The 26,293-nt window shown below is 47.3% G+C and overlaps 1 pseudogene; it reads right to left on the minus strand.

Moving 5' to 3' along the window:
- Positions 1 to 7,627: 7,627 nt before the first annotated feature.
- LOC132540309 (cytochrome b-like) lies at positions 7,628 to 23,864 on the minus strand (annotated as a pseudogene).
- Positions 23,865 to 26,293: the final 2,429 nt, after the last annotated feature.

Consider the following 26,293-nt stretch of genomic DNA (forward strand, 5'->3'; position numbering starts at 1 on the left):
GGACCCTGGGATCTGCCACCTCGGTCAGGCTGGTACCCCAATATCTGCCCCCTCCAGTGGGCTGGGACCCCGAGATCTGCCCCTGGTCAGGCTGGAACACTGGAACTGATCCTGGTCAGGCTGGGACCCCAGAAATGCCCCCTGGTCACGCTGGGACCCTTGAACTGCCCCTCGGTCAGGCTGGGACCCTGAAACTGTCCCCTGGTCAGGCTGGGACCCTGAGATCTGTGATGGTGCAGGTGCTGGGTTTAGGGGGTAGGAGCTGGGGTGCACATGAGGGGTGCATGGAGTAGGAGTTGAGGGTGCAGCTGAGGGGGTGCAGGGGGTAGGTGGTGAGGGTGCAGTTGAGGGGTGCAGGGGGTAGGAGGTGAGGGTTCAGTTGAGGGGGTGCAGGAGGTAGATGGTGAGGGTGCAGGTGAGGGAATGGATGGGGTAGGAGGTGGCAGTACAGGTGAGGGGTTTCAGGGGGTAGGAGGTGGAGTGCAGGTGAGAGGTGCAGGGAGTAGGAGGTGCGTTGCAGGTGAGGGGTTGCCGGGGGTAGGAGTTGCCGGGGGTAGGAGGTGGGTTGCAGGTAAGGGGGTGCAGTGGGAGTATTGAAGGTGCCGGTGAGGGTGAGTGGTGTCCAGCCCTGTGAGTGCCCTCCAGGGTCCGGGCTGTGAATGCCACCTCTAGCCCTCTGCTGCATTGGGTCCCTGGTGGCTGACTGTGCCCTGCTCCCTGAAACACCCAAGTTCCTGGGTGCTCTCTGTCCTGCACATTTCCTGCCTGAGACCCGAGTCTGAGTGATCTGTGCGCAGTGACCAGTCCAGAACAAGGAGGGAGGACACCTGTTAGTCCCAGTGCTGCCTCAGACAAGTGGGGAGACCTGTGTCCTGTGGTCTGGAGAAGTTCTGGGTCCACCCCAGGGCCCACTGGGCAGGGTGCTATACACTCAGCTTCCAATGGGGAGGGCCCTGTCCACTCTAGGGCCCAGTGGGGGCTTCCACTGCAGTGTCCAGTGGGGAGTTTCTGTCCATCCCAGCATCCACTGGGAGTTCCTGTCTACCTCACTGCCCAGTGGGGAGGGTCCTGTCCACTCCATCATCCATTGGGGAGTTTCTGTCCACAGCAGCATCCAGTAGGGAGTTCCTGTCCACTTCACGGTCCAGTGGGGAGGGTCCTGTCCACTGCAGCATCCAATGTGGAGGCCCCTGTTGTGAAGGAGCTGGGGGCTGCAAGTGGATGCTGGCCTTGGCTGGGCCCTCATTGCTGCAGACCACACTCAGGCCTGTGGTCACTGCTGCTGCACAGGCCCCCCAGGTGGCTGTTGGCATGAGCATTTATATCACAAGTATTCACATAGTGTCAGAGGTCAACATGGTGAGTGGGATCGTGTGGGTTGGGCCTGTGGTCAGATGGCAGCTAGGAGAGTCAGGGGTCGTGGGGATCTTGGAAGCTCTGAGGGTCTGGGGGCTATGAGTTGGGGGCCATGAGTGTCTTGGTGGCTGACAGGGTCTGGGGGCTGAGAGGGTCTTGGGGGCTATGAGGGTCTTGTTGGCTGAGAGCTTCTGGGGGCTGTGAGGGTCTGGGGGTTGTGAGGGTCTGGGGGCTGTGGGGGAATGGGGAATGAGAGTGCCTGGGGGCTGTGAGGGTCTGGGGGCTGAGAGGGCCTGAGGGCTGTGAGCGTCACGTTGCTGAGAGGGTACTGGGGCTGAGACGGCCTGGGGGCTCTGAGGGTGTGGGGCCACTGAGGGTCTGGGGGCTGATAGGGCCTGTGGGCTGTGAGGGTCTGAGGGCTGTGAGGGTCTAAGGGCTGTGAGGGTCTGGGGGATGTGGGGGTCTTGAAAGCTGTGAGGGTCTGGGGCCTGTGAGCTGGGATCCATGAGTGTCTTGGTGGCTGAGAGGGTCTGGGTGCAGAGATGTTCTGGTGGCCTGTGTGTCTTGAGGGCTGCGAGGGAGTTGTGATTGTGGGGTTGTGAGGGTCTTGGTGCTGTGTGTGTCTGGGGAACTATGAGTTTTGAGCTGTGAGTTGGGGGAACGGTTTTGGTGGCTGTGAGGTGAGGGCTGTGGATTGGGGTGCTGTGGGATTGGGGTTGTGGGTTTGTGGGGCTGTTGGTTTATGGGTCTGTGGGTTTGGGGGGCTGTGGGATTCAGGATATGTTGGTTTGGGTGCTGTTCCTTTGGGGCTGTGGATGGGCGTGCTGTAGATTTCATGGCTGTGGGTTTGGGAGGTTGTGGGTTTGGGGGCTGTGTATTTATTTGTTGATTGCAAAGTGTTGGCTGTTGGTTTGAGGTGCTCTGAGGCCCTGGTCCTGATGAACCCCCCCATCCAGTTTTGAAAGCATTGAGCTTGGATTCAGAAGGACCCTCAGGTCATTGGGTTTGAAAGGTGTTCCTCACAGTGGGCTTGGTGTCCTGGCTGTGTGTTGTCCTTGGGGGCTGGATCACAGATTGGTAGCACTGGGGACATGGTGGCTTGGAGTGATGAGGGTGGGGATCTGGGGAGATGGGGGTCTGGGGTCGAGGACCTGCAGTGATGGGGGATCTGGGGGAGCAGGGACCTGGAGGGGTCGAGGTCCTGTTGTGATGTGGGAGTGGATCTGGGGGCAGGGGTCTGGATTCCAAGACCTGGAGATGGAGGAGTGGGGGTCTGGGGTGAAGGGAATCTGTGGGCCTCAGTGATGGGGTTGGGGGTCTGGGGGTTGAAGACTGGAGTGATGGGGGCAGGGGTCTGGGGGTTGAGGTCCTGGTGTGATGTGGTTGGGGGTCTGGGGGGCACAGACCTGGTGTGATGTGGGCGGGGGGTCTCGGGGGCAGGGGTCTTGGTTCTATGATCTGGATATATATGGGGTAGGGGTCTGGGGTGAAAGAGATCTTGGGTCTATGACCCAGAGATATGGGGGCTGGGATATGAGGGCCAGGTTCCTGGGGGTCGAAGATCTGGACTGATGGGGGCCGGGGTTCTGGGGCCTTTGACTGGGCCTGTGGCTGGGTGCTGGGCCCACCTCGGAGGTTTGCTTTACAGCATCGCCACCTGCTGGCTGGTCAGGCACTGTAGCCTCTTGCCCGCCCTTCTGTGGGGGGCAGACAACTGGGTGACCAGAGGGGCTACAGTAGGTGACTGGGCTGCTGCTGACATCTGGGGCCCGGTGGTGGGGACACCTAGGGCAGGGGACTTTTGGGGACCTGGTGACGGGGCCCTCTGGGGGCAGAACCTGGACACCTGAGTGACTAGCTGGGGACACCTGTGAACCCTGTGGCAGGGACACATGTGGTGGGGATACACCTGGGAGCCCAGCTGCAGGGACATCTGGGGCTAGAAGACACCTGGGTGCCTGAGACCAGACATCTGGGGCCGGACAGGGGACACCTGGGTTGGGGACACACCTGGGGGCCTGGTGCAGCGTCATCTGGGGCACAGATTCCTGGGGGCCTGGGACAGGTCATCTGAGGACAGATGGAGGGTAACTAGGGTGGGGGGAAACCTGGGGACCCGGGCGGGGACACCTGGATCAGAGAGAGATCTGGGGACCCAAGACCGGACTTCTATCACCAGACAGGGGGAGGGGGCACCTGGGGTGGGAGGAAACCTGGGGGCCCGGGTGGAAACCTGGGTTGGGGATTCCTGGGGGCCTGGGACTGGACATCTGGTGGTGGACAGGACACCTGGGGTGGGGGGAACCTGGGGGCCCGGAGTGGGGACACCTGGAACAGGGATTCCTGAGGGTCACTGAGGCCTCCTGGGAGGAGGCTGGGAAGCTGGGCCTGTGGGTCAGGGAAATCTGCAGTAGGGAACACCTAGAGTAACACCTGAAGGCAGGGATGCCTAGGGTCTGGAGGCCCAGAATAAACCTTGGGGGTGGACACTTGCGGCCCCACCAGAGCCCATTCTGGGAAGATTTGTGCTGCAGCTGCTCCACCTTGTGGCCTCTGCAGGCAGTGCAGCCACCCTGCAGCTGGCAGCCCTCATGGCCGCCTGCCCTCTGGACCTGACCCAAGTGACAGTGGTGCCCAGAGGCCCCATACCGTGTCCCCTAGTTCTGGAGGACAACGGGACTGCCAGTCTGCTGATAGTGAACAAGTGAACCGGTGCTGGCCGGGCCCTGGCTCGTGGGGGGTCTCAGTGGCTCTATGGGCAGGAAGCCCTGGACCTGGAGTCAAATGGCCACCAGGGACTCAGCTTTGCAGGACAGGAAGCAGGAGGAGGGGGTGCTGCAGGGTCACCTGGGGGGCTCCAGAGATGGAGGGTGCCTGGGGTGCTGCAGGGACATCTGGGGGGCTCCAAAGGAGAAGAGGCCCTGAGGGTGTTCAGGGGCCTGGGGTGCTGAGAGGAGGAGGAGGGGGCCTGAGGGTGTTCAGGGGCCTGAGGTGTTGAGGGGAGGAGGAGGTCTTAGGGTGTCCAGGGGCCTGGGGTACTGCGAGGTGGAGGAGGCTTGGGGGTGTTTAGAGGCTTGGGGTGCTGAGGGGAGGAGGGGGCCTAAGGGTGTTTAGGGGCCTGTGGTGCTGAGGGACACAAGGGGTTGGGAGATACCTGGGGGCCGAGGGGCAGGGACATTTGGGGCAGGAAGATACCTGGGGCCCTGGGACCGGACATCTGGGTCCTGAGGGGGGACACCTGGGTTGGGGACACACCTGTGAGGGACTTGGGCACTATGAGTGTTTGTGGTCTGAGAGGGTCTGGTGGCTGTGAGGTCTTGGGGGATATGAGAGTCTGGGGTCTGAGAGGGTCTGGGGGCTGTGAATCTGCAGGTTATGAGTAGCGGGGTTGTGTGCGTCTGTGGGCTGTGAGGGTCTGTGGCCTGTGAGGTTTGGGAATTGTGATTGTGGGGTTGTGAGGGTCTCTGTTCTGTGTGGATCTGGGGAACTTAGAGTTGGGAGCTGTGAATTGGGGGAATGGGTTTGGTGGCTGTGAGATGAGGGCTGTGGATTTTGTGCTTTGGGTTTGGAGTTGTGGGTTTGGGGGCCTTTGCTTTACGGGTCTGTGGGCTTGGGGGGCTGTGGGATTTAGGGGCTGTGGGTTTGAGGGCTGTTGGTTTAGGGGGTTGTGGGTTTGGTGGCTGTGGGTTTTGGGACTGTGGGTTTGGGGGGCTTTGGTTGGGGGGTTATGGGTTTGTGGGCTGTGGGTTTGTGGGCTGTGGGTTTGTGGGGCTGTGGGTTTGTGGGCTGTGGTGTTTATGGGTTGTGGGTTTAGGGGCTGTGCGTTTGGGGGTGTAGGTTTGGGGGACTGTGGGTTTGGGTGGCTGTGTGTTTGTGGGTCTGTGGTTTTTAGAGGGTGTGGGCTGTGGGTCTATGGGTTTGGGGGGTTGTGGATTTGTGGCTTGTGGTTTTTAGTGTGTGTGGGTTGGGGGCTGTGGGCTTAGGAGGCTGTGGATTTTGGGGCTATGGGTTGGGGGGGTGTGGGTTTAGGGGCCTGTGGGTTTTGGGGCTTTGTGTTTGTGGGCTGTGGGTTTGGGGGCTGTCGTTTGGGGGTTTTGGTTGTTGGGCTCTGGCTGTGGGTTATATTGTGTGTTGTGGGTTGGGGTACTGTTGGCCTGTGGGTTGGGGGGTTGTGGGTTGGGGGAACTGTGGGCTTGGGGTTTTTGGGTTGGGGGGCTGTGGGATTGGGGGCTATGGGTTTGGGGGGCTTTGTGTTTGTGGTATGTGGGTTTGGGGAGCTGTGGGTTTTGGGGTTGTTGGTTTGTGGGCTGTGGCTCTGTGGGTTGTGGGCTGGGGCGCTGTTGGTGGGGGGCCGTGGGTTGGGGTTTTGTGGTTTGGGGGCCTGTGGGTTTGGGGGGCTGTTGGTTTTGGGGTTGGGGCTTGAGTGGCTGTGGATTTGGGTGCTGTGTATTTGGTGATTGCAAGGTGGTGGTTGTTGGTTTGAGGTGCTCTGAGGCCCTGGTCCTGATGAACCCCCCTCCCACATCCTGTTTTGAAAGCATTGTGCCTGGATTCAGAAGGACCCTCAGGACATTGGGTTTGAAAGGTCTTCCTCATGGTGGGCTTGGTGTCCTGGCTGAGCAGTGTCCTTGGGGGCTGCATCACAGATGGGTAGCAGTGGGGACATAGTGGCCTCCAGTGATGAGGGAGGATCTGAGGAGCTGGGGGTCTGGGGTCGAGGACCTGCAGTGATAGGGGGTTCTGGGGGAGTGGGGACCTGGAGGGGTCGAGGTCCTGTTTTGATGTGGGAGTGGATCTGTGGGAAGGGTCTGTATTCCAAGACCTGGTGATGGAGGAGTAGGGGTCTGTTGTGAAGGGAATCTGGGGACCTCAGTGATGGGGTTGGGGGTCTGGGGGTTGAAGACTTGGAGTGATGGGGGCAGGGGTCTGGGGGTCAAGGTCCTTTAGTGATGTAGGCGGGGTCTGGGGGTCGATGTCCTGGTGTGGTGTGGGTGGGGAACTGTGGGGCGCAGTCCTGGTGTGATGTGGGCGGGGGCTCCGTGGCAGGTGTCTGAGTTCCATGATCTGGCTATATGAGGGTTGGGTTTCTGGAGTGAATGAGATCTGGGGTTGATGACCCGGATTTATGGGGGGCAGGATCAGAGGGCCAGGGACCTGGAGGTCGAGGACCTGGACTGATGGGGCTCAGGGTTCTGGGGGCCGGGGTCTGGGGGCCTGGAATGATGTGGGCTGAGTGTCTGTGGGCTGTGACTGGGCCTGTGGCTGGGCGCTGGGCCCACCCTGGAGGTTAGCTTTACAACATCGCCACCTGCTGGCTGGTCGGGCACTGCAGTCTCTTGCCAGCCCCTCTGAGGGGGGAGACACCTGGGTGACTTAAGGAGTAACAGTTGGGTGACCAGGCAGCTGTGGATGTCTGGGGCTTGGGGGCGGGGACACCTAGGGAAGGGGAAGTTTGGGGGCCTCAGGGCGGAGCTTTCTGGGGGCAGAACCAGGACACCTGTGTGACTGTGGCTGGGGACACCTGGGAGCCCTGGGGCGGGGACACACGGGGTGTGTTTTCTATATTCTAATCAAATGCTGCCTATATAATAAATAAATATTTTAAAATGTTTAATACTTATAAATATAATTTATATTTAATTATTTATTATATTTAATTATTTATTATAATTATTTTAAATATTATGAATAGTATATGTATAATTAATATTTATTCATATTAATGTCTAATATTTATAAATATTGTAAATATAATTTCCACATAGTCATGTAATCTTTTCCAAATAGTCTACCTAATAGTAAGTTTTTGAAGATTTTAATATAGTTGATAAGATAAAAATTGAGAAGGAAGGGGAAGTGGAAAGGAAGAGATAAATAAATCCTTGAAGCACTGCTTGTCATTGTTCCTCCCCTGTAGATAGGGACTGGGGGGCTTGAACCTAGCTATTTGTGTATAGTAATAGTAAGTTTGTTCAACCTACAATAGTTAACCAACACTAGTTAATTAACAATAACACTAGTTAATTAACAGCACTAGTTAATTAACAGTAGTTAACCAACAATACTTAATTCTGATGGTAGCTATTACATATATATATATATATATATATATATACTTATATGTATATTCAGGGAATAGTTTAAGTAAGAATATCAGCTTTGGGTGTTGATGGTAGGACTGTAGTCTTTTCCTTGAGTGTCTCAGGAGGGTGTATTCCCACTTCTTTGGTTTACCAAACCAGTGTATTAATATTTGTACTACAAAGACTCTTCATTTAAGTATATAGTTTTCGATAAGGCCAATTAAAGGTATTAAGATAAGACTAGAAAAGAAGTAATAAATTGAAGCTAGTTGGCCAATAATGATGTATGGGTCTTCTACAGGTTGGCTTAATTCAGGTAAGAATTAATAGGTCTGATACTAGTAGTCAGAAAACACATTGACTTATAGGTCGAAATGCTATACTTCGTTGTTTTGAAGTATGTAGGGAAGGTATAATACATTAAAAAGATAAATAAGAATAATGCTAAAGCACCCCCTAATTTGTTGGGGATTGATGGAAGCATTGCATATGCAAATAGAAAATATCACTCAGGTTTTATGTGTGGGGGTGTATTTAAGGAATTAGTGGGGGTATAATTGTCCGGATCACCTAAAAGATCTGGGGAAAATAATGCTAATGTTATTAAAACGAAGATTAATGAGGCTAATCCTAGAATATCTTTTATAGTATAATAAGGGTGAAATGGAATTTTGTCAAATTCTGAAATAATTCCTGTAGGGTTATTAGAACCAGTTTCATGAAGGAATAATAAGTGGATTAGTATGAGGGCAGTAATAATAAATGGGAGAATAAAGTGAAAAGCAAAAAAACGGGTTACAGTAGCTTTATCTACTGAAAATGCTCCTCAAATTCATTGTACTAGATCTGTTCCAATATAAAGAATAGCATATAATAAATTTCTAATGACTGTAGGTCCAAAAAAGGATATTTGTCCTCATGGTAAAATGTAACCCATGAAAGCTGTAGCTATAGTAGCGATTAACAAAATAACTCTGATATTTCATGTTTCTGTAAATATATAGGAACCATAATAATGACCTCGACCAATATGTAAGAAAAGACAGATAAAAAATACGGAAGCCCCATTAGCATGAATATAGCGGTTTAATCAACCATAATTTACGTGTCAACATATATGGGTGACTGATGAAAATGCTGTTAGTGTATATGATGTATAGTGTATAGCTAGAAATAAGCGTGTAGTAATTTGAATAATTAGACATAAGCCTAGTAAAGAACTGAAATTCCATCAAGAAGAGATATTTGATGGGGTTGGTAAATAAATGAAAGAATTATTACGAATTTTATTAGTGGGTGAGTTTTTATTAGATTTAGCATTATATTCTTTTTAAATCTATTTATATATTCCTTTTGTTGTCCTTGTTGTTTTGTTGTTGTAATTATTATTGATGCCATTGTTGTTGGATAGGACAGAGAGAAATTGAGAGAGGAGGGGAAGACAGAGAGGGGGAGAGAAAGACAGACACCTGCAGACCTGCTTCACCGCCTGTGAAGTGACTCCCCTTCTGGTGGGGAGACGGGTTCGAAATGGTATCCTTCCGCTGGTCCTTGTGTTTAGCGCCACCTGCGCTTAACCTGCTGTACTACTGCCCAACTCCCGGCATTATATTTTTGTAGTTAATTACAACAATGGTTTTTCATATCATATGTCATGAGATTACTATAGTGCAAGAATTATGATAATCTATTTAGTATTATTATTTAGTCTAATTTTTGTAATAGGATTCGTAGGATTTTCTTTTTTATTTAAGAAAGGCTAAATTGACAAAACCATAGGGTAGGAGGGGTACAACTCCACACAGTTCCCACCACCCAATCTCCATATCCCACCCACTCCCCTGATAGCTTTCCCACTCTCTATCCCTCTGGGAGCATGGACCCAGGGTCATTGTGGGTTGTAGAAGGTGGAAGGTCTGGCTTCTGTAATTGCTTCCCCACTGAACATGGGTGTTGTCTGGTCGGTCCATACTCCCAGTCTGCCTCTCTCTTTCCCTAGTAGGGTGGGTCTTTGGGGAAGCGGAGTTCCAGGACACATTGGTGGGATCTTTAGTCCAGGGAAGCCTGGCCGGCATCCTGATGACATCTGCAACCTGGTGACTGAAAAGAGAGTTAACATACAAAGCCAAACAAATTGTTGAGCACTCATGGACCCAAAGCTTGGAATAGTGGAGAGGAAGTGTTAGGGGGATACTCACTGCAAACGCTAGTGTACTTCTGCTTTCAGGTATATATTTTGCAGTAGTTTATGGATATGTGTGGACATATGCTCTCTCTCACAGAAACTGGTGTATATCTAGGTTTTGGGACTTTGTAAGAAAGTGAACCACCTGAGATCGAATTAGAGTATACTATGAAAGGAAAGGTCTCACCCGAGTAATGAAGCTGAAGGGTTGTCATTGCACACGTGAAGTCTCTGGACACAGTCTGAAGTGAAGCATGTTTAGGTGGCAATCATTGTGTTGTTTAGATTGTGATCGACACATGCAATATTATTTGATACGGATTGGGAGAGGCATATGGGATAGTGGGCCCTATCCAAGGGTTCCCGGACTGGGGGAAGTAGAGGCTCTATAGTGGAGATGTGAGGTTCCTGCTGTCTTTGGTTTCAAAAACACAATCGATAGTTAATGTTATCATCACATTATTTGGTAATTGGGTTAACTTTGAAAAGTCATTTTGTTATGGTTTGCTGTACAGTACGCAGTATCTTGTATACAGCTGTGCTATTGGTTGCTTCTGATCTACCTGGTCTAGGCTTTTGAGAGAGTCTGCATATCACATACACAGCCTATATATTAAAAAGACTCAGTCTGTGTTTTAAAAAACTTCTAGACATACAATTAATTATCCCCCTCTCATATTAATTAACTAGTGATTTATATGACTACATTTTGCTAGGAGTGTACATAAACACCATTCCCACCATCAAAAGACTGTGACCCATCCCTCCCACCCACTCCCACCCCCCACTGTCCCATGAAGCTGCATGTCTACCCCTCACCACAGAGTTTTTACTTTGGTAAAAACACTTTCCCCACAGGGTCATATGTTCTACATATTAAAGGGCAGTCTGTCCTCAGGGAAGGCAAGTTGAATAGAGAGCACTTTGACAATTATAGAAGCCAGAACTCCCACCTTCTGCAACCCCAAAGAATTTTGGCCCATACTCCCAGAGGGTAAGTGATACGGGAAGTAAGCTAGAGGGTTCTGTACCCGCAGTCCACCAAAGCCCAAAGCATATGTCACCAGGAATCATATATATATAACTGAAAGGGAGGAGAATCTGGAAAACACTAGAAAAGGAAAAAAAGGAAAGACACCTGAAAGTAGTAACAGGTGTAGTGGTGATTGAAAGAACAAGAAGGCAAGACCATTGGAAAGATGGGAAGAAAAAATATAGATGGAATTAAACATAGAAATAGAGGTAGACAGTTATAGAGTCAGGAGGTTCCTGTGACCTTGGGAGAACCACTGTAGTTTCCAGTTGAGGGAATGGGGACACGGAACTCTGGTGGTGGGAACGTTGTGGAATTATACCTCTGTTATCTTATTATTTTATTAATCAATATTAAAAAGAAGTTCAGGAACAATTAGCTGTCAGCAATAAAGGCCATGCTCTATATAGATGAAATAATGATCCTTTAAACATAGAGCAATGCTGCTGACAACACAAGTCCCCAATACACTGATAGAGAAAGACTTTAAGAAAATAAAAAGAGAGAAAGAGCTAGGAAGTGGCACATCTGGTTAAGCACATGTATTACAGTGTGAAAAGACCCATGTTCAAGCCCCTGGTTCCCATCTGCAGGAGGCTGGGAGGCTATAATCTCTCTCTCTCTCCCACTCCTTCACCTTCCCCCTCCCCCCTCACTTTCTCTCCCCCCCTCTCTCTTTCTCTCCCTCTCTGCCATGAATGGTGGAAAATCCTACATATATGGGTCCCTGGTTCCACAAGAGGATCCATATCAGTTATCATATGGTGGCAGGTGCTCTGAAGAGAGAGAGATTATATTTAAAGAAGGGGATAGATGGAATGCTTTTTTCTCACTGTCATTTGGGATTCAGACCTTGACCTTGACTATTAGTATTTTTATTTTAAGATTGAATGAAACAGAGTCAGACAGAGGAAAAGACACAAAGGCAATGAAGTTTCTTCCATACTCAGACCTGTGTCATGCATGTTGAAGAAAGAATACATTCCCAGGTAAAGTACCTTTCCACCCAAGGATTGTTTTTTTTAATGTCTTAATATTATCTATCTATCTATCATCTATCTATCTATCTATCTATCTATCCATTATCTATCTTATCTATCTCTCTATCATGTGTAGATATAAATATAAAGAGAGAGATAGAGCATAGTTCATTCTACACAGTGTTTGTAAGGGAACCCAGAACCTCAGGCCAGCAAGTCCTCTCGCTGCCTACTGAGCCACCCCCCCAGGCTGGACGTGGCCTCTCTTTACAGGGGATGCAGCTAGACCAGCAGGCAGAAAACCAAAGTCCCAGAGAAATGGGGGTCGAAGTCACAGCCATTTCTGGGAAAACCAGGGCTGGTCAGAGGGAAAAGTAGGACGAAAGGCCAGTAGAGACATTTGCTTCAGAAGTCAGGGATCCAGGTGTTGAGTGAGGGGAGCAGGGCGGTAGCACAGCAGGTTAAGTGCACGTGGTGTGAAGCAAAAGGACCAGCATTAGGATCTACTGCCGGACTTCCTAATGCAATATATTTAAATAAAACACATAAGTACAATATAGACCTAACTGGAGTCATATTACAAAATCAATAGGAGTACCAGTGTAATAGCTCACTTGGATAGTGTGCTGCTCTGCTATGTGTATGACTCAGAATCAAGGCCAATCCCACCACACTGAAAGAAGGTTCAGTGTTATGGTTCTCCCCCCCTTTCTTTCTTTTTTTTTTATTTAAGAAAGTATTAATTAACAAAACCATAGGGTAGGAGGGGTACAATTCCCACCACCGATTCTCCATATCCCACCCCCTCCCCTGATAGCTTTCCCATTCTCTATCCCTCTGGGAGCATGGACCCAGGGTCATTGTGGGTTGCAGAAGGTAGAAGGTCTGGCTTCTGTAATTGCTTCTAAAAATACAATAGAAAATGTTACATAATAAGCATTTTTTTCTGAATGTAATGGTGGGTTTCAAAAGACTACTAGAGGTATAAAAGAGGTCAGTAAATAGAGGGGAAATGGAAATTCCTAACCTGGACAGTCTAAGAGTAAATCATCTAATATAGAAAAACAAACATCAATCCATTTAGATTTTTGTGAAATATCCAGATAGGCTATCATTTCAGCTCTAAATAATTTCATTCAGAAACAGGAAAAAATGAATGAACTTAAGACTTTCCTGTATTTATCTTAATATGTGAATGAAAAGGGGTTCATTTTCAGTCTTAACATATCAATATTTCATCACAATTTAGCAGCTAAAGAGATATGATGGTGAAAGTAATCAATCTTCTCCAGGGGGTTGTTGTATTCTTCCTTTCTCCACTCTAATTGAGCCTTCAAGGATGTTCAGGAGACCTGCAGCCTCAGAAATCTGGGAGGTTGTTTGAAATGCAAGTCTAAACTGGATTGTTGAATAAAATCACACCTTATTTTTTGTTTTTGGCATCCAGGGTTTTTGCTGGGGTTCAGTGCCTGCACCATGAATCCACTGCTCCTGGAGGTAATTTCCCCTTTTTGTTGCCCTTGTTGTGGTAGCCTTGTTGTGGTTATTATTGTTGTTATTGATGTCATTCATTGCTGGATAGGACAGAGAGAAATGGAGAGAGGGGGGAAGACAGAGAGGGGGAAAGAAAGACTGACACCTGTAGACCTGCTTCACTGCCTGTGAAGCGACTATCCTGGGGGCTGGAAACAGGATCTTTAAGCTGGTCCTAGTGCTTTGGTTCCACTTGCGCTTAACTCTCTGTGCTAACACCTGACCCCCAAAATTACACCTTGTAGCATGATCCCAGTGGGATGATTCACAGATTAAATACACAGAAACACATTTTGTCCCAAAAAGTACTGTTTTACCTTTTTGATATGACATACTGCTTCATCTAGTCTTCTTGGTGGGCAATCAGGCGATACTACCTCTGACTATTTTGAATATGGTGCTGTGAACAAAAGGAGCATAAACACCTACTAATTTGTGTTTCCATCAGACGAATAGCATTGCTTGTTGCTGAGGACTTATTCTAATGCAGTCTCCGCCCCCAGGTTTTTCTATGCCTGCTAAATCCTAGAGTGCCCCCTTTCAACCAATCCTGGCTCTGCCCCCAGGTTTTTCTATGCCCCGCTAAATCCTAGAGTGCCCCCTTTCAACCAATCCTGGCCCTACACGTCACCCCCGGTTGTTGCCCAATAAAAAGCCCCCTCACCCCTCCCCTCTCTCTCTCTCTGGGCTCTCGGCTCTCCCTCTCTGAGGTCTCGCTCCCTGCTCTCCCCCCCCCCAGTGGTCGACCATTGTGGGCTGGCTCCACGTGGTCTGAACCAAACCTCCCCCCCCATCATATTATAAAGATTTGTGTACCCCTTTGCTCTGGACTTCTGCTCTCTTCTCCGTGGTGCAGCCCGACACCAGACCGCCGCAACAACAATTGCTAGCGTGTTACTGCATGGTCCTGTGGTATAGCAATTTTAAAAACAAATGTCTTTACTATTTTTTTATAGAGGCTGTACCAGTTTACATTACCGCCTACAGTATATCAGTTTCTTATTTTTAATTTTTAAATATATTTATGGGTTAGGGAGATCAGAAGCTGAGATAAAGGGGAGATAGAGAGGGAAAGAAACATAAAGACACCTACAGTACTAATACGCTACTTGTAATGCTTCCTTCGTGCAGGCTGGGTCTGGGGGCTTGAATTGTATTCTTTTACATTAAAACACGTGCACCATGACCCAGCCCCCAGTGTGACAGTTTCATTAAAAGGTACTATTTAGCAATCAAGGTGTCAAACAATCTGATTTTAATGGGAAGAGAATGCAGTGAAATGAAGAGTTTCTGTGGCATGAGAGGTAGCATAATGGTAGAGCTTTGAACTAGTAAGCATGGGGTCCTGACTTCCATTCCTGGCACAGCATATGTCAGAGTGTTTCTCTCTCTCTCTCTCTCTCTCTCTCTCTCTTTCCTCCTCTCTCTCTTTGGCTCTTCCTTATGATATAAATAAAATATTTAAAAAAATCAGAAGTGCATGGACCAGTTTTTGGAAATCTTCTTTAAATTTTGGCAGTTCATTTTCTGGCAGGTATTACAACTATAACTTTTTCTTACTCATTTAATTGTTCATCTTTAAAGCATCAGACATTAATTTAAACTATGAGTAAATTAGCATTTACAATAAATGTGAAGCTTACAGCACATACCTGTGTTTATTAGTTTATTTTTAACCACAAGTTTATCACTTGGGCTTGGTACCTACAAGACTCCATCTCTCCCAATAGCCACATTTATTTATTTGTTTGTTTATTTCTTATGTTCTGTGCCAAATGTTAAGTGCTGATAATGTTGCTTTTGTTTTCATTGGATAGATTCCCAAAGTGGTATTGCTAGATATAATTGTATTTCTTATTATACTGATATTAGGTAATTAATTTCCTAATAAATTATGATAATTTGTTTCTCCACCAACAATGTATCAAAGTAGTTGTTTCTCTGCCTCCCTTGAAATGTCAAATGATTTCCTTTGATGTTTCGGTTTAATATTGCTTTCTTATTTTTAGTCCTTCTGTTGCTAATAGTATCATCCTGTTTAAGTGATCCCACACAGTTAATGTGCTGCTACAAAAGGCAGAAAATAATTTGTCTAGGTCTCTCTGACATTGTCATACAGAGTATATCCACTTTTAGCTTCTAGGGCTGTTTGATAATGTGAGTATAGGAGGATTATCAGTGGCATGTTTACCTGACTAGCTTCCTTTCTCATAGCTCCCAGCTTTTGGTAGCACCAGGAAATTTGGGCTTCATTGCCATGCACAGGAAAAACCTAACCCCTTCTTTGATAGAAAACAGAAAATCTTTAGCCCAGCCTAGAGCTATCCTTAGAATGCAAAGAATATAGCTACTTTCCAATGAGTAAGATAACTTACTTTATTTTGGAGAATCTTAAACTTAGATGTACTTCTGAATATGTTTTTTTTATTATCAAAATAGAAAGAGTGTTGGTTAGGAGAAATAAATGTTGGAGTTTAAGTTATCTCTCTCTATTTTTTTCCCCAAAGTAACCATCTGGCATTAGATGAAGGTGAGGAAGATAGTACTGATCGTCAAGATTTGTTAATACAGGGGTCAGATCCCAGTGTATCTGATTGAGTTCACACATTCCAATTAACAAGGACCTGGGTTCATACCCCTAGTCCCCAACTACAAGGTAGAAGCTTCATGAGCAGTGAAACAGTGCTGCAGGGTCTCTCTGTATCTTTCCCTGTTTCCCCTTTCTCTATCAGCTTCCCTGTCTCTATCCAAAACAAATATGTGGAAGAAATATTATTTTAAAAATACTAGTTAATTCCTCTGCAAATTATGTTATGATGTAACATTATTTTAATAGAATAGTTTTTTTGTTGTTGTTCCTCCAGGGTTATTGCTGGGCTTGGTGCCTGCACCATGAATCCACCGCTCCTGGAGGCCATCTTTCCCCCTTTTTGTTGCCCTAGTTGTTGCAGCCTCGTTGTGGTTATTATTGCCATCGTTGACGTTGCTTTGTTGTTGGATAGGACAGAGAGAAATGGAGAGAGGAGGAGAAGACAGAGAGAGAGGGGAGAGAAAGATAGACACCTGCAGACCGCTTCACGGTGAAGCCCGTGAAGCGACTCCCCTGCTGGTGGGGAGCCGCGGGCTCGAACCGGGATCCTTACGCCGGTCCCTGCGCTTTGCGCCACATGCGCTTAACCCACTGCACCACCGCCCGACCCCCAATAGAATAGTTTTTTAATAAATGGAATGGGGATCATGGTTTAGTGGTAGACTGTATATGAAATAACCTAGAGGGCGAGTGAAACTACGTTATTTTAAAAAGATTTATTTATTTGTTTACTTTTAATGAGAGGCAAAGAGACCAGTGCTCTCTGATCAAGAGATGGTCTAAGAAAAACAGCCTTTAAACAGGTTGCTAGTATAACCTGAGAATATGGCAGGTTCATGTGTCAAAAACCATCATAACATCTTAGAAAATAAGTAGATATTTTTACTTTCTTAAAGTTTATTTATAAAATAGAAATATTGATAAGACCATAGGTTAAGAGGGGTACAATTCCACACAGTGCCCACCCCCAGAACTTCATAGCCCATCCTCAACCTTGAAAGCTTCAAGGTTGTAAAAACTTCAAGGTTGTAAAACTCTACTGTAAGTAGAGTTTTAGTAGTAAGGTGTGAGGAGGTATGAATTGAGAAGATGCTGCAGGTGCACGATAAGGAGTAGGGAGATAGGAATTGGGGAGCTGTTGCAGGTGGTAGACTGTTTTTCTCTAGGATCCTTCATAAATTTATAGATAAGAGTCAGAAGGATTTGAGATGAATGTGACAAACCATTAGAGAGCACTGCTCAGGGATACAGGCAGTGGCACATCTGGTAAAGCACACACATTACAATAGCAAGTATCTGGGTTCAAGCCCTTTGTCCCAACCTATAGGGGGAAAGCTTCCCAAATGAGTAGGCCGGGCTGCTGATGTCTCTCTGTCTCCCTTTCTGTCTACCCTTTATCTCAATTTCTCTCTGCCTCTATCCAGTAATAAATAAAAATATTTTAAAAATTAAATATATATATCGAGAGAGAGAGAGCACTATTTAGCTCTCAGTGTTGGAATGCTGCTGGTTTGCAGCCATGCTACTCATGATGCAAAACTGGGCTCTTATTCCAGGTGTCAAGAATTTCTTTGCTTCTGTACCGTGACACACTCCACTGGCCAGGTGCTACCCCATCAACACTTAAGGGCCTCCACAGACTGTGAAGAGGAATTCAGTGCTTGCTGCCTCTTCTAGCTGCTGCTCTGTGTTGTTCCTGGCTAGCTCCTGTATTACTGCCCTCTGTGTGTACAGCTTGCTTCCAGGGTGAGTTACTTCTGATTATCAGAAATAAGCTAGTATCACTTGCTAAGTGGGGGCAATGGCTTGGGTTGGCTTGCCAGACCAGAATTTCAAAGTGTCACAAATGGAGAGTGTGTTCCTTTGCCTATTAATGATCCTGTGATCCACAATCCAGTGTCACTGTTACTTCCTGGGCTGCTGTGTCCTCTCTGAGTGGGCTGCGGCCATGGTTGCTCCTTCCTCTGGGGAGGATAAAAACATGTAGAGCTGACTCTTCCAGAACAGTTTCTAATGAGAACTGTGATGAGCTGCATTTGCAGGTGGCCTTTCTTTTTATTATTATTATGGGGGTTAGTGATTTACAGTACTGTTGTTGACACATAGGTTCAGTATCTCCTCTTCCCAAGATAGATGTTTGCAACATATTCTCACTCCCATCCCCCCCAACGTAAGTCCTTTTTCACTAATATACATCAGAACCTGAACCCCACCCCAGCACCTTTTCTGACTTCCTTCCTCACAGTCCTTTTTTTGGTGCAGTACACCAAACCCAGTCTGAGCCTTACTTTGTGTTCCCTTTCTGTCCTTTTCTCAAGTTCTGCCTGTAAGTGAGATCATCCAGTACTTATTGTTCTCTTTTTTTGACTTATGGCTTTTAACTTGATTCCATCACACTCCATTCAAGATGACGTGAAGGAGATGATATTATCATTCATAAAAACTGAATAGTGTTCCATTGTGTATATATACACTACAACTTTCTTATTCATTCGTCTGTTGATACCTGATTGGCTTCCACGTCTTGGCTATTCCAAACTGTGCTGCTATAAACATTGGTGTCAATGGATCTCTTAGTATGGGTATGTTTGTTTCCTTAGCCTATATCCCCAGGAATAGTAATGCTGGGTCATAGGGAAGTTCCATGTCTACTGTTCTGAATATTCTCTAAACTGCTCTTCATAGGGTTGGACCATATTGCATTACCACCAGCAGGGTAGAAGTGTTGCTTTACCACCACAACCTCTATAATCTTTGTTTTTACTATCCTTTTTAAATTATGACATTCTCACAGTGTAAAGTAGTGTTACATTGTTATCTTTATTGTTATCTTTATTTCATTTCTTTGATAATCAGTGAATTTGAGCATTTTTTATGTCTGTTAGCCTTTTAGATCTGTTCTTTGGTGAAAATTCTGTTCATATCTTCTCCCAATTTGGGGGTGTTTTTTCTTTTGTTGTTGTTGTTGTTCATTTGTTTGTTGTCACTGAATTCACTAAATTTGCTGAATATATATATATTACCCTTTGTCTGATGTATGACATGTATATTTATTTATTCATGAGAAAGATATGCAGAGAGAGAAAGAACCAGACATCACTCTGGTACATGTGCTGCCAGGGATTGAACCTGGAACCTTATGGTTGAGAATCCAGTGCCCCATTCACTGTGCCGCCAACCAGACCACCCAACATTTTTTTAAAAATTATAATATATAACAAATCAAATTATGGATCCATGAAAGAGTGCAGTTTTTTTATGGAAGAAGCTTAGGCAGGTCCTGTATCTGGTGGTGGAAGTAGTGGATATGGGAGATTAGGTTGTGATCGGCAGATGCAATATTATTTGATATGGATTGGGAGAGGCATACGGGAAAGTGGGCCCTATCCAAGGACTGGGGGATGTAGGACTGGGGGATGTAGAGGCTCTATAGTGGAGATGAGAGGTTCCTGCTGTCTTTAAAATCATGTTGACTAAGATTTCCAATTTATAAATGAAAAGAGAAAGAAACAGTTAAACCAATGAACTTCTATACATTCTTCAAGGACAAGCAGTTTGAAGATGGTGTAACTAAGACCTGGACTTATTTGTCCGGGTTCTAGGCTTTTAAGTTATGTTGCTTTATTAAATTTTATAAAATTTTATTTTTATTAGAACACTGCATAACTCTTGGGTTTTGTTGGTGTAAGGGGTTAAAACTGGGACTTCAGAATCTCTGGCTTTAAAGTCTTATGTACAGCCAGTATCCTATATACTCAAAGATCATTTTCTTTAAAAAACATCTTAATATTAATTAAAGACAGATAACTAAATTTACACTTTCTTAAATATTTTATTTAGTTATTCATTATTTATGAGCTTTTATTTTTATTACCTTTATTTATTTGTTGGATACAGACAGACAGAAATTGACAGGGGAGGGGGAGATGAGAGAGAGAGGGAGAGAGAGAAGGAGAGAGAGAGTCCTGCAGCACTGCTTCACCATCTGTAAAGCTTTCCTCCTGGAGGTGGGGGCTGGGGGCTTGAACCTGTGTCCTTGAGCACTGTAGCATGTGTGCTCAACCAGGTGTGCCCCACCTGACCCCTATTTTTATACATACAGAGAGAAATTGGAAAGGAAGGAGGAGATAGAGAGGGGGAGAAAAAGACTTGGAGTACTGCTTCACCAATTGTGAAGCTTTTCACCGTGCAGGTGGGGACTGGAAAATTGAACATATAACATGTGTGCTCAACCTGGGCCATGGGCCTCCCTCAGGCCAGGGCTGCGCCTTGCCACACCTGCTCAGGCTCACTGGGACAGGAGGGGAGGGTGCCACGGCCGGGGTCTGGGCGGGCGCATGGCACCTAGGGCAGCATGAGCAGGAACAGGCAGAGCAGGAAGCCCACCACCGCCACCACCCACAACCACCAGCAAGAAGCCACACTGGAAGGCGAGCGCATAGGTCGTCGCCCGTTTCTGGTGGACCAGCAGGAAGACGAGGCGCTGGGGACAGCGGGCCGGGCTGGCTGTGCGCCCAGTGCTGGATGCCAGAGCAGGAGGAACAGCCTCCAGCCAATCCCTCGATGGCCCATGTGCCCACTGCAGCACCCTACCAGAGCAGGGACAGGGAAGGCACGCCAGGGCTGCTCCAGGTGAGGCTCCTGACTCCATGGCGCCCTGAAAAGATGGTCGCTCAGTCCACACGCCACTCCAGGCCTGGCTGCATTGCCAACAGTAAGTTCTCAATAAAACCTTCTATAATCTAATCAATTGCTGCCTATATAATAAATAAATATTTTAAAAATATTTATAAATATTTAATATTTATAAATATTTATATTTGCATTCATATCTATCATTTTATTTATATTTACCAAATATTATAAACACAATATTAATTAATGTGTATTAATATTTATAAATATTATAAATATTTATAATGTCCACATAGTCATCTAATCTTTTGTAAATAGTCTACATAATAGTAAGATTTTGAAGCTTTTAATATAATTTATAATATAAAAATTGAGAAGGAAGGGGAAGTGGAATGGAAGAGAGAAATAAATACCTGCAGCAAAGAGAAGGGGAGAGTAAGATAGGTAGACACCTGCAGACCTGCTTCACCACTTGTGGGGCAACTCCCTTGCAGGTGCGGATCCAGGGGCTCGAACCTGGATCATTGAGCAGGTCCTTGTGCTTCTGCTACTTGTACTTAACCCGCTGCACTACCAACTGGAGTCAGGTCAACTCTCCTTTGTGGTAGTGCCAGGGATTGAACTAGAACCTTTGAAAGTGCGACCACTTTCTTTTCTTTTTATGTATTCTTTATCTTTATTTATTTATTGGATAGCGAGTCAAAAATTGAGAAAGAAGGGGGAGTAGTTCAGGGATCTACCAGAGATCTACCATCTCCCCAGCCACCCCTTATATTCTTTTATCTTTTGCCACATCCCACCTTCACAATTCCACTGTTTCTGATTGATGTTTTTCTTTATTTCTTTTTCTTTTTAAAGATTTCTATTTATTTATTTATTCATGAGAAATGATAGCAGAGAGAGAAAGAACCAGACGTCATTCTGGGACATGTGCTGCCAGGGAATGAACTCAGCACCTCATGCTTGAGAGTCCAATGCCTTATCCACTGCGCCACCTTCTGGACCTCTGATTGATGTTTTTCTTTGTCTTCCTTTTAACTTCAGACAGAGACAGAGAGGAGACACACAGTTCTATTTTACTATTCATAAAGAATTTGGTGGGGTTCAGGCTGTAGCACAGCAAGTTAATTACACATGGCAGGAAATTCGAGGACCAACTTAAGGATGCCAGTTCAGGCCCCCAGCTTTCCACCAGCAGGGGGGCCGCTTCACAAGCAGTGAAACAGGTCTGCAGGTGTCCATTTTTCTCTCCCCATCTGTTTTCCCCTCCTTTCTCCATTTCTCTCTGTCCTGTCCATTAACAACAACAATAATAACCACAACAATGATAAAATCAAGGGCAACAAAAAGGAAAATAAATAAAATAAATGCATAAGTAAATTAATTAATTTTTAAAAAGAATTTGATGAGAGCAGGAGTAGATAGCATAATGGTTATGCAAGGAGACTCTCATGCCTGAGGCTCCAAAGTCCCAGGATCTAACCACCCCATTCCTCCCCTCATCCCCAGCCAGAGCTGAGAAGTGCTTTCATTAAAAAAAAAAGGTGGGGGTTGGGAAATAATGCAGAGGATTAAGCACACATGGCTTAAAGTGCAAGGACCAGCAAAAGGATTCTGATTTGAGCCCCTGGCTCCCCACCTGCAGGAGAATCACTTCACAAGTGGTGAAGCAGGTCTGCGGGTCTCTTTCTCTCTCCCTCTGTGTCTCCCCTCCTCTCTTCAATTCTCTCTGTTCTATCAAACAAGGACATCAATAACACCAACAATAATAACCACAACAAAGATGGAGTAGCACAGCAGGTTAGGCACACACCTGGTGCAAAGCACAGGGACCGACATAAGGATCCCGGTTTGAACACCTGGCTCCCCAGCTGAAGGGGAGTCGCTTTGGGGAAGGTGAACCAGGTCTGCAGGTGTCTTTCTCTCCCCTCTCTGTCTTCCCCTCCTCTCTATTTCTCTCTGTCCTATCCAACAACAACAACATCAATAACAATAATAACCACAACAATAAAAAAACAAGGGCAACAAAAGGGAATAAATAAATATTAAAAAATAATAACCACAACAAAGATAAAACAACAAGGACAACAAAAGGGAAAATAGCCTCTAGGAGCAGTGGATTCCTAGTGCAGGCACTGAGCCCCAGCATTAACCCAGGAGGCAAAAAAAAAAAAAAAAAGGAAATTGATGCTGTGCTTCCATGTGTTCTGGATGCTCAAACCCAGGTCCTAGCATATGGTAGAGTGTTCAGTCTACTGGGTGAGCTCTTTCCTGGCCCCTTCTCATGTTTCTCTTTTTTTTAAGTTAACTACTGTTATTATTATTATTATTACTATTTATTGAATACAGGCAGAGAAATTTTATTTTATTTTATTATTTGTTTCATCATTCCCATTAGCAAAGTTCTGAAACACCATTCCCACCCCAATAGATAATCACTATAGTTCTACTATAGTCTTGAAATAGGTTGACATTTTGGGTTTTTTTTTTTTCACCTTTGTATATTGTCTAGTGTTCCAGGAGGTGGCACAGTAGATAAAGCACTGGACTCTCAAACAAGAGGTCCTGAGTTCAATCCCCAGCAACACATTAACAGAGTAGTGTCTGATTCATTCTCTCCTCCTGTCTTTCTCATTAACGAATATATCAAATCTTTCTGGGGGTCGGGCAGTAGTGCAGCGGGTTAAGCGCACATGGCTCAAAGCGCAAGGACTGGCATAAGGATCCCGTTTCAAGCCCCCGGCTCCCTACCTGCAATGGGATTGCTTCATTGGTGGTGAAGCAGGTCTGCAGTTGTCTCTCTTTCCTTCCCCCTCTCTGTCTTCCCCTCCTCTCTCCCTTGTTTCTGTTCTATCTAACAGCAAAGACATCAATAGCAACAACAACAATAACTACACAACAATAAAACAACAAGGGAAACAAAAGGGAAAAAAAGCAAAATTAAAAAAAAAAGTCACCTCCAGGAGCAGTGGATTCGTGGTGCAGTCACCAAGCCCCAGCAATAACCCTAGAGGCAAAAAAAAGTTTCTAAAATAAAAAAATACATATCGTCTATATTCCACAAGTGAGTGAAATTCTGTAGTTGTTCTTCACCTGTAGACTATGTAAAAAAGATTAGATGACTATTTAAACATTATAAATATTTATGATACTTATAAATATTAAATATTAATATACATTAATAAATATTATATTTATAATATTTGATGAATAAAATAATAAACATGAGTGCAAATATAAATATTTAAATATAAACAATATTTATAAATATTAAATATTTATAAATATTTTTAATTTTTTATTATATAGGCAGCAGTTGATTAGAATATAGAAAACATTATAAAGAACTTACTGTTGGCGACGCAGCTAGGCCTGGAGTGGCGCGTGGACTGAGAGTCAGGAACCTCACCTGGAGCAGCCCTGGCGCGCCTTCCCCATCCCAGATCTGGTAGGGGGCCGCAGCAGGCATGCGGGCAATCTAGGGATTGGCTGGATGCTGTTCCTCCTGCTCTGGCATCCAGCACTGGGCTCACAGCCAGCACAGGCCTGCTGTCACCCACGCCTCATCTTCCTGCTTGTCCACCGCAAAGAGGCGATGGCCTATGCGCTGGACTTCCAGCGCAGCTTCTTGCAGGTGGTGGCAGCTGTGGCGGAGGAGGTGGGGGCTGCCTCCTGCAGGCGCTGCGTGGATGCTGGGGAGTGCATGGTCAGCTGGCTGGTGGTGGGCTTCCTACTCTGCCTTTTCCTGCCCATGCCAACCTAGGCGGCATGCTCCTGCCCTAACCCTGGCCCTGTGCATGGCCGCGGCCCCCTCCCCTCCTGTCCCAGTGAGCCCTGAACGGGTGCAGCAATGAGTGGCCCTGGCCTGAGGGAGGCCCATGTCCCAGGGCTGGTAGGCATGGCCCCTTGGAGAGCCCTGCCCCAGCCATGCTGACCCACAGAGCCAAGGACTCCCTGTGGGTGTCGCCCCAGAGCAAGAGAGATGGCGGCCCTCAAGCACGTGGACTGCGGGGCATATAACAGAAAAGCCTGCTCAGAATAGCAATCAGGAAAAAAAATTTAAACAAAAGTGAGAGAAAAGAAACAAGTAGATGTCAAAATTAATAATCAAAAAGAGGTGTTAGTAGTAAGGTGGCAGGTCACCAAGGGCAACACCTGGCAGGCAGCAGAAGTGCGAGCTGCAGGGGAATCTGCAGGGCAGCTTCAGCTCCCATCTCTGCTCTGCTCCTCTCCCACCAGGCCCCCTCCTCTCCTCAGCACCCCAGGACCCTAAACACCCTCAGGCCCCCTCCACCTCTCAGCACCCCAGGCCCCTGAACACCCTCAGGCCTCCTCCTCCTCTCAGCACCCCAGGCCCCTGAACACCCTCAGGTCCCCTCCTCCTCTCAGCACCTCTGGCCCCTGAACACCCTCAGGCCCCCTCCTCCCCTCTGCACCCCAGGCCCCTGAGCACCCTCAGGGCCCATCCTCCTGGAACTGGAACTGGGAGAGCTCCCAGGACAGGGGACTGGGGACCAGGGACAGGGACTGGGACTGGGGACAGGAACTGAGGACAGGGGAATGTGGACTAGGACTGGGGACAGGGACTGGGACTGGGACTGGGGACAGGGGACTGGGGTTTGGGACAGGGACTGGGGACAGAGGGTAGGGGACTGGAACTAGGGACAGGGGACTGGGACTGGGGACAAGGGACAGTGACTGAGAACGGGACTGAGGACAGATTCAGGAAACTGGGGACAGAGGGCTGAGGACATTGGACTGGGGATGGTGATTGGGGACGGGACTGGAACTAGAGACAGGGATGAAGACAAGGGATTGGGGATGGGGACTGGGGACAGGGGACTGGGTACAGGGACTGGGGACTGGGACGGGGGACAGGGGACAGGGGACAGGGACTGAGAAAAGGGGAACAGCCTGAAAACTCTCAGGCACCCACCTCCTCTCAGAACCCCAGACCTCTGAACACCCTCAGGCCCCCTCCACTCAGCACCCCAGGCCTCGGATCACCCTCAGGCTTCCTCCTCCTCTCAGCACCCCAGGGATCTGAACACCCTCAGGCTTCCTCCTCCTCTCACCACCCCAGGCCCCTGAACACCCTCAGGCCCCGTCCTCCTCTCACCGCAGCAGGCCCCTGAACACCCTTAGGCGTCCTCTGACTCTCAGCACCACAGGCCCCTGAACACCCTAAGGCCACCTCCTCCTCTCAGCACCTCAGGCCCCTGAACAACCCCAGGTGTCCTTGCAGCACCCCAGGTTCCCTCCTCCTCTGGAGCCCCCCATGTGTCCCTGCAGCACCCCAACCTCCTGCTTCCTGTCCTGCACAGCTGAGTCCCAGGTGGCCATTTGACTTTAGTTCCAGGGCTTCCTGACCATAGAGCCAATGATACCCCCACGAGCCAGGGCCAGGCCAGTGCTTTCAAAACTGGATGGGGGAGGGGAGTTCATCAGGACCAGGGCCTAAGACCACCTCAAACCAACAACCACCACCTTGCAATCACCAAATACACAGCCCCCAAACACACAGCCAGCCAACACACAACCCCCAAACCAACAGCCACCCAAACCCACAGCCCCCAAAACCACAACCCCCCAAACCACAGCCCTCCACAAACAGCACGCTAACACACTACCCACAAACCCACAGCCCACAAAAAAACAGCCCCCGGAAAAAGCGGCGCAGCTCGTTCAAGATGGCGGAACTCGACCAGTTGCCTGACGAGAGTGTGTATGGAAGTAGAAACAACCATCCTGCCGTGTAAGCACAAGGAGTATGGACCAAAATTCTTTATGGGGTGCAGAAGATAGAAGGTCTGGCTTCTGCAATTGCTTCTCTACTGGACATGGGTGTTGGCAGGCTAATGTACCCCCAGCCTCTTTCTGTCTTTCCCTAGTAGGGCT

Source organism: Erinaceus europaeus, chromosome 9, assembly GCF_950295315.1.
Source record: "Erinaceus europaeus chromosome 9, mEriEur2.1, whole genome shotgun sequence".
Lineage (NCBI taxonomy): Eukaryota > Metazoa > Chordata > Mammalia > Eulipotyphla > Erinaceidae > Erinaceus > Erinaceus europaeus.